The sequence below is a fragment of the Leguminivora glycinivorella genome, chromosome Z (assembly GCF_023078275.1).
Source record: "Leguminivora glycinivorella isolate SPB_JAAS2020 chromosome Z, LegGlyc_1.1, whole genome shotgun sequence".
Classification (NCBI taxonomy): Eukaryota; Metazoa; Arthropoda; class Insecta; order Lepidoptera; family Tortricidae; genus Leguminivora; species Leguminivora glycinivorella.
Genome location: NC_062998.1, coordinates 1,364,632 through 1,374,302, shown reverse-complemented (window position 1 = coordinate 1,374,302; position 9,671 = coordinate 1,364,632).

Here is a 9,671-nt window from a genome sequence, read left to right as displayed (position 1 = left end):
AACTATCTATATAGAACCTCGAAAAAAATTGAGTTAAAAAATATTTGTTTTACAAAAGAGCAAAGTTGTAGTGTGCCTTGAAACCCTTGCAACGCTCAAGATTCCACATTCAAAACCACTCGCTACGTTCGTGGTTCAATATTGGAATAATTCGATTACTCGAGTATCAACAATGACACGTGCGGTAAACAATAACTTTGCCCCCTTGTAAAATATAAAAGAAAAATTCGGTTAAATATTTGTTTTCTAATTTTTTTTTTATTAAAAGTACGAGTACTTCCTACATTTTATACCTGCAGTTTCGTAATGAACGAGCTCCAAACTTAGCCAATTAATTGATGGATTGGGTCCAACTAATTCCTTTTATCTCAAACCTAGAGCGAATACATCCAAGGATAGATTAGTGGTCTCCCCCTGGACTGTCCAGTCTGGGGCCCAGAGCGTGCTGACCTAATTGCTATAGTCCCACAGAACCACTTGGGTCCGTCCCCCAACCCAAGTGGTATGCGTAATTGCAACCCCCCCCCCCCCCGCTTAACAAAAAAAACGTCTTGTCGGTAGTGACTTTAGACCACGAAAAACACAAAAAAACACGATACAACGAAACTCTTTATCGTGTATTCGGGCCTTTTAGTAAAAGTTGCTCAGTTGCAAAGACTTCCACCATTCGTTACTACAGCTTTTTGTCTTGATTGACTTGGGGTCCGCTTTGGCAATTAATGCCAGGATCTGATGTAAACTACTTTTAAAGCGACTGTTATCTGACCAAGCATCGAAACTTGGTTCTATTGGGTTCTGTTTGCTGAGAATATTTGCTAGTATCGAAAAGTAACTGGCAAAATTGAATAACGCTTCGTACAGCAAAAGTTGCTTTTATACAACCCACACTCACGGTCGGACGGTCGCGCGATGGTCGCGCGACGGCGATGCGACGCATACGAAATCAAACCTTATCGATATGGAAGTAGACGATGCGATGAGACGCGACGGCGACGGTCGCGCGACGGCGATGCGACGCATACGAAATCAAACCTTATCGATATGGAAGTAGACGATGTGATGAGACGCGACGGCGACGGTCGCGCGACGGCGATGCGACGCATACGAAATAAAACCTTATCGATATGGAAGTATACGATGCGATGAGACGCGACGGCGACGGTCGCGCGACGGCGATGCGACGCATACGAAATCAAACCTTATCGATATGGAAGTAGACGATGCGATGAGACGCGACGGCGACGGTCGCGCGACGGCGATGCGACGCATACGAAATCAAACCTTATCGATATGGAAGTAGACGATGCGATGAGACGCGACGGCGACGGTCGCGCGACGGCGATGCGACGCATACGAAATCAAACCTTATCGATATGGAAGTAGACGATGCGATGAGACGCGACGGCGACGGTCGCGCGACGGCGATGCGACGCATACGAAATCAAAACTTATCGAGATGGAAAGTCGCACGCTCTATCTAGTACCTACATAGTCACACTTATCCAAAAATCTTTATAATTTAAGATTAGCAGTTCATAAATGCATGTATGTTTCTTACAAATAAACAGATTAAATATTTTTTGTTTATTTTTTTTTTTAAAGTGTTTTGTCCCTTTCTCACAAATACTTAAGTCAACATGACAGGAAGGGACAAAACACTTAAACTAATCAGTTCAATATTTTTTTTTATGAATATGGCGAATAGTTTTATGTACTTATGTACAGATATCTGGATTTTTTATGTCCCGACCATTTCACTCTGAAAATTTTTCATTACAGCTTTCAGCGTATTGAAATTGAAATGTGTATTTTACGAGTGACTTTTTTGCGACTTTCGTAGCTACTCGTAATATATCTGCGATATCCCATCTTGGTCATAAAGTTTTATATCGATTACTTAACTAATGCTGTTAAAAGTTAAATACGTCACCAAGTTAAAGTGCCAGAATAAAAAATAAAATAAAAACTAAACGAAATCGCGAAGCGTCTGGTTGAGGTAACTGGTGACCGAAGAGCTGGCGACGTCCTCGCTCAACGTATCAGCATTGCGATACAGCGAGGAAATGTCGCCAGTATCCTTGGTACAATGCCTCAAGGGCCTATTTTAGACATTAGCTAGCTTTTAAGTTTAATCTTAGTTTCTTATATAATTATGTAAATATGTTCATGTAAATAAAGATTTTTATGTCAAAAAAAAAAAAAAAAACTTAACAGCATGGGTATCTAAATGCTTGTACAAATTTTTTGTAAATGAGTTGTTGAGAAAAATAAATAAATATTCTTACACAGATCAACCTAGCCCCTAACCACACCTCGGACACTGGCGATTAAATATATATGAAAGAGGCGCGTTCCTAGCACACAGTCTAAGCTCGTGTTGGTGAACGCGTACTATGATTGTATGAGTGAAATATGACAGGTCGACTGTTCGTGTTTTTGATAGGCGGTAACTGTGAGGTAACCGAGAGGGGGTGCGGGGGGCGGCACTTTCAGCGGGGAGCGGTAGTGGCCATACTGTACTCTTTATTATACTGTGCGGCTAGGCCACCAGCGCTTTTTTTTTCGTAAAATTATTAGACTCCCTCTAGTTTATAAACATTATAAGTTAGTTCTCACAAGTTATGACACACCCAATTTTAACACAGGCCATTATCGTGAAATTTAATTAAGGAATTAGGCGCGTATGGCCTCCGTTAGCGGATTACCGCAGTTTACTACAAGCAAGTGCTTTGCTTAGCTGATGGGCGGCCATTTTGTCTTTGTTTTTAAAGCCTATTCATCTTTACTTGTCCTATCATGTAAATAAACACTGCTGGAAAACATTATCTCACTTTTCTCTGGAATTACACATTAATAATCACTTAAAATTCACAAAGTATTGAAATCAATCAAAAAACCTGTGAAAAATATCATCTCTAAAAAGATTTTCATCAATAATTGCAATTACGAACGGGTGACATCCAAAATTCTTGACATTAAGAAGTCTAGATTGTCTATGAATCGTAATGTTGAGATGACAACTTATCGTTGTGAACGATCGATATTAACATTTGAGATTGTATAGAAAAAATGCGTTGATATTAACTACAATAATTTATCAGATATGTTAACCAACTTCTTTACGTTTCCTTTACAATCAATATTTTACTATCAGTATATTTTTTGATATTTTTTGTTGTATTAATGATAATGTTAGGTATTTTGTAATTAATTCTGTACTAGCCTGCCAGCGTATTATGATTCCAATTTTATCATTTATCCACGTGGATAAAGTAGATCAAGAGCCCAGGCCCGCCAGACCTTCCTCAAATTCTCAAGGATGAAACTTTGGGACAATGTAGAGTTCATGTCGGCGTTTAATGTGTGCATATTTTCTAGTTCGGCCCATCGGCCAATTTTTTGCTATCAAGTGATGAAGGTGAAAAAAAAAGTGCTTACTTTCCTTAAATTCTCAAGGCTGATTTTTATATATGTGTTAGAGCACGTTGTTAGAAATTGGTTATCATCAATGCCAGACCGTTTCCGCCGGCCATAACTTTTACCAGACGCGACAAAGTTGGCAAAAAACGACTCTAACTTACCTCATTTTCTCAAGCCTGATTTTGATATATGATACGCAGGGACCTGTAACTAGACCATTTGTAAGCAGCCAGACCAATCGGATGGACCCAACCATCCGCCAGACCGACTTAAAGTTTCGATATGAGCATTAGTAGAATTGAAATATTCCGGGTCTATAAAAGCTAAAAACTTGAATAACGAATTGAATTTTATATTATAAATAACGTAAACAAGGAAAAAACAAATTGGTACAGTGCATTATAAATTAAATATTCAATTCAAAGAAGTAAACAATCAATGTTACAACGGTATATAACTAAACGAATTTCCTTTCTCCTACAAAACATGGTAACATACCTAAGTGACGAACTTTAGAATTACAAGTTTAGGAAGTTTAAACATTTGTACTCAATACGAACATCATCAACCCCGTTATAACCCATGTCGGAGATAGAGATGGGTAGTGAGTAAATACTCAAGAGTAAATATCGAGTAAATACTCAGTATTTACTCAAAATACCCGTATTTACTCGTTTTTACTCAAATTGGTGGGTATAAACTATTAAGCGTGCTGAAATGGAAATACAAATTAGAAATATTGGTGTATTTTGTTATCGGCTACTAAGTTCAGTAATCAAATTTAAATGAATTTTATTTTAAAGACGTGCTCTCCATACATGTACCTAACTATTTTTCACAAAAATAAAATTCAGAAATTACCAGTGTGTTATACATCATCTAATAGGTCTTTAAAAATTAATTGAATGTTTCTAAAATAGTTTTTTAATAATATGAACAGTTTTGGAATAAAACGATAATTAAGCCCGAAATAATGTTTATACCCTTATAACTTTCGAATTCGTTGTTGGAAAAATATACAGAAATCGTCAAATTATTGCCCATATAATACAAAACACAAAACTAGTACTTTGAACGTCATCAGCTGAGCCATTTTTGAGTTTTCTTTAGAAAACCCTTAATAAAAGGTCGTAAGTGCCACATTAACAATCACTTCCGGACGTCATGCCGTTATCTAGAACATCAATTTAATTTAAGTCTCATACTTTTACTGTAAATACCTGCTTTTTTAAAACAAAACTGCTAACTAAACATTATCACTATTTTTTTCTTACAATGATTACCTCTTTTTCGACAAACTAAGACTCCCATAAGCTTCTAATAATATAAATCTCATTTAAACATGTCCACACAGTTAAAATAAACACGACTAAGTACTTAAATCTCATTTTTTAAATTATTTTTAGGTAACAGTTTCTACTCACCAAACTGAGTAAATACGAGTATTTACTCGGTGCTTTGAGTAAATTACGGGTAAATACTCAGTATTTACTCACCCCTACCCATCTCTAGTCGGAGATGCTGAATTTTCAGACACGAATACATTTTTGGCATTTTTCAAATACATGTATGCCGTTATAAAAAGTATAGAATACTTTACGTGTGTACACAACATATACACTTATACTTTCCACCTCATTTTAACTGAACTTATATAAATGCTTAAATAACTTTTGTAGTATGCGAGGGATTTGACATTATATGCAACATACACATGTCATAGTGCCTTTATACATCCCTCGCCCACAAATTAAAAAGGATCGATCTTAAAACTAATTTTAAACCACCTTGTTCGACGACCGAAAAAAAAGTTTAATTTACTTTTCTTCTTTAAATTTATAATAAAATACACATGTACTTACGCAGTGTAAATAAAATTCATAGCTTAAAATTAATCTTGCACCATGCACATATAAACTTTCATTTTTTTATTTCCTTAGAAGTAAAATTTTTGAAAGTCGCTTATTACGTCAAGTATACAATATACACGTAGCTTAATGTAGAAAATTCAAGTTTTTAGCTTTTATAGACCCGGAATATTTCAATTCTACTAATGCTCATATCGAAACTTTAAGTCGGTCTGGCGGATGGTTGGGTCCATCCGATTGGTCTGGCTGCTTACAAACGGTCTAGTTACAGGTCCCTGCGTATCATATATCAAAATCAGGCTTGAGAAAATGAGGTAAGTTAGAGTCGTTTTTTGCCAACTTTGTCGCGTCTGGTAAAAGTTATGGCCGGCGGAAACGGTCTGGCATTGATGATAACCAATTTCTAACAACGTGCTCTAATACATATATAAAAATCAGCCTTGATAATTTAAGAAAAGTAAGCACTTTTTTTTTCACCTTCATCACTTGATAGCAAAAAATTGGCCGATGGGCCGAACTAGAAAATATGCACACATTAACCGCCGATATGAACTCTACATTGTCCCAAAGTTTCATCCTTGAGAATTTGAGGAAGGTCTGGCGGGCCTGGGCTCTGGGTCTAAAGCATCCGTCACGCTTTGGCAAGTATGTCAGTGTGAGAGTGACAGTTGTCTTATCCACGTGGACAAGTGATAAAATTGGAAGCATGATACGCCGGCAGGGCCCGTAACTTTCATGCCGATGACATCAATTTGACGTCACGCTGCATATAGGATGATTTAAATAATTTTATTGTAATAATTAATCATTATGCATCAATCAATTTAATCATGTAAATGACTTCAAAAGTGAGCTACTCATACGTGAAATAATTAATACCTACTTGATACGTGAAACGAAAAGGAAACAATTTCGTTTAGTTTAGGTATATTAGAGATGGGCCGAATATGGACTTTGCCGAATACGAATATTCGGCTGAACATTCGGTTCAGCTCTTACCGAACCGAACATTCGGCCGAATATTCGGTTACGCCATATTTTTAAAGCGAATGTTAATTTTAATCTTTAAAACTATGAAATGATTGATAATGTTTATACATACTACAACTATGTTCTTATGATTAAGTGGATAACTAAAACTTAGTTAAAACAACTCTGAACTCTTCTCAACTCTTAAACTACGGTTTTTTAACTTCTTTAAAAACAATTGTGTTTATATTTTGACACATTTTTAGTAGTTCCTTGGAAAGCTACTACAATAGGAGCTTATTATCCAATGGAATACGTAAGATCTTCATTGGTTATTTACTTTGTTTATTCGGTAAATATTCGGCAATGCAACCGAATTATTCGGCCGAATACGAACATTGAAAAACTTGCCGAATATGCCGAATACCGAATATTTACCGAATATTCGGCCCATCTCTAGTTTATATAATTTATTGAAATATGGTAACAAAACTATTTAATATAAGGTATGTATAAAAATAAACAAATAATTTAATTTACTATTCACGTATCAAGTAGGTATTAATTATTTTACGTATGAGTAGATTAGTACTGAAGTCATGATTAAAATGATTGATGAATAATGATTAATTATTAAATAAAACTCTTGAATCATCCTATATGCAGCGTGACGTCAAATTTATGTCATCTGCATGAAAGTTACGGGCCCTGGCCCGGGCCTTTTCCGCAGGATTGTTGCAAATGTGGCGAAAACTAATTAAATTTTGGTTTTTACGTAGATATTGTGTGACATAAAATTGAAAATCCTCTGATGACGTTAGCAGCGTTTATTTACAAATTATCGTTAATACGTCATTTTATCGACATTTCCAATCACTAGTAATTGTCTTTGATCATTAATACGGGGAAATTAGCTAAAATTACGGCTTAATTAATGAAAGATTTTTTTTTATTGGGATATGTACGTTGTAGACCGAAGCTATTTTTCATCAACCCTCCCTACCCCTCCCCCCTCTGCGACTTAAATATTCATTATATTCATTAAAGAAAATTTCAGCAAGGACCAACTTTCTGTGCTAGCACTAAAGTGTTAATGAGAAATTAGATTATTTCGTTCCTGCACGTTTTTCTGTATCTTCAACGGTTTTGTCAGAAATCGAGAAAAACCGCATTTTCTGCTCTTTAAGGGGGGGGGGGGGGGGTAGAGGGGTGACGCAGAGGGGCGAGGGGTGGGGAGGGTTGATGAAAAATAACTTCGGCCTATAATGTACATATCCCAATTTAAAAAAATCTTCCATTAATTATGCCAAGATTTTCATACATAACTTTCCAGGAGCAATGTACTACATATTTAACGTTTCGTCTGTTTACATGATAGGACAAGTCAAGATGAATAGGTTTTAGAAGTTAAGGCATCGTCCAACAATGAACTTCCTCTTTGCTTGCTTGCTTTTTAGGTAATGTGCATTAGGGTGTTTCCGAATTACAGAAATGCTCAAGTAATTCCGCAAGGGGAATCTTGATATGATGGAAATAATGGTGGTTTTTATGCGACTTTCGTAATTAGACGACTTTCGGAATTACCTTAATGCACCTTACTTGCCGGCCTAGCTGAAATGGCAATAATTGACGCTAGCCGGCAATCGAAACGCAGTCTAGCTCTGTCGTGCCAATACGGAATAGTAATAGTGATATTACGACCGGTCTGGCTCAGTCGGTAGTGACCCTGTCTGCTAAGCCGCGGTCCTGGGTTCGAATCTCGGTAAGGGCATTTGTGTCGCTTAACTTCAAAACTGGGTAAATCCATTCTGCTATAAGGTTGATTATCATTCAGATTATACTATTTTTTTTTTATATTCAACCTTAAAGCAGAATGGATTTACCCAGGTTTGAAGTTAAGCGACACATTTATTTGTGTGATGAGCACAGATATTTGTTCCTGAGTCATGGATGTTTTCTATGTATGTAAGTATGTATTTATCTATTTAAGTATGTATATCGTCGCTTAGCACCCATAGTACAAGCTTTGCTTAGTTTAGGGCTAAGTTGATCTGTGTAAGGTGTCCCCAATATTTATTTATTATTTATTTATTTATTTATACCTAATTAGGTACGATAGATAGAGATACGCAGACTGCATTTCTGCGGCGTTTCGCGTCGCAGAAATGCCATTCGGCTACGGGGCCTGTTCTAATCTACATTTTTGACATCCGTGTTGTTGACACCGACGCTCCTTCTTACATCTCACAACCCGTCTCATCCGTCTTGAAAACAGCCGAAACCGAAAAACAAAGAAAATACAAAAACGCCTGCGAAATACAACACACAACCTTTACTCCACTCGTAATTTCAGTAGACGGGGTTTTCGCACCCCAAATGTCAAATTTTGTGAAACACATGGCCGAAACCATTTCTGAACGTTGGAGCCGTTCATTATCGACTATATTAGGCCGGCTTCGTGCACGCATCAACATTGCTGTAATACGCGCGACCAGCATGTGCATCCGAGGCACACGCCACCGCTTCAAGGCCATCACCCGATGGCTCGGCTTTGACGACGGTGCTGCCCTCCCACATATAGACTAGATATTATAAACAAATATAGATATGTTATATATGTTTCTGTGTAACTTGGTCCTATAATAAATTATGGTTTCATCTACGTACAGTAAGCTTCAGGATTGCATGGAGAAATTATGAATGAATTAATTGATCAAATTGCCATGCACTTTTGCAAGTGATAGTACCTACAAGGAAAAATTTAGAGGCTGAGGGAGAACTGTCAAGGATAGGCCATTTTGCTATTGTGTTTAAATGTTCAGTAATGGGTGAAACATTTTAGAGAGGTCCCCAATGTTAATATAATAAAAATTTATGGCCCGAAAAACATCAAGATTTTCCTAATTAAGTCTTAAGTAAAAGTGTCTATACACAGCGCATAATTATTTATAATGTCTACCTATTAAAACTAAATAAGTATGTACGTAATATATTTTTGGAAAAATTAAATTAAATTATAGGTCCTCAGATTCCTCAGATGCATTTTGACCTAGTCGGAACCGAAGTCGCCAATACAATTGAAACTAATTTCTTTAATTAAAAGTTAAGTTTAATTAAAAGAAGAAGGCATTAATAGACTAACGTCTGCAAGAGACCTCCCGCTCGTTTTTGCCCAGAACGTGCAAGTTGTGGAATGAGCTTCCTTCTGAGGTGTTTCCCTTGCGCTATGACATGGGGTTCTTCAAGAAGCAGGTATTTAGGGTTCTCAAAGGTCGGCAACGCATAAGTGGCTCCCATGATGTTGCTTATGTCCATGGGCGGCGATGACTGCTTACCATCGGGCGGCTCGTCTGCTCGTTTGCTGCCTATTTCATAAAAAAAAAAGAGAGTAAATTTCCAAATTCTTGCCTGGGC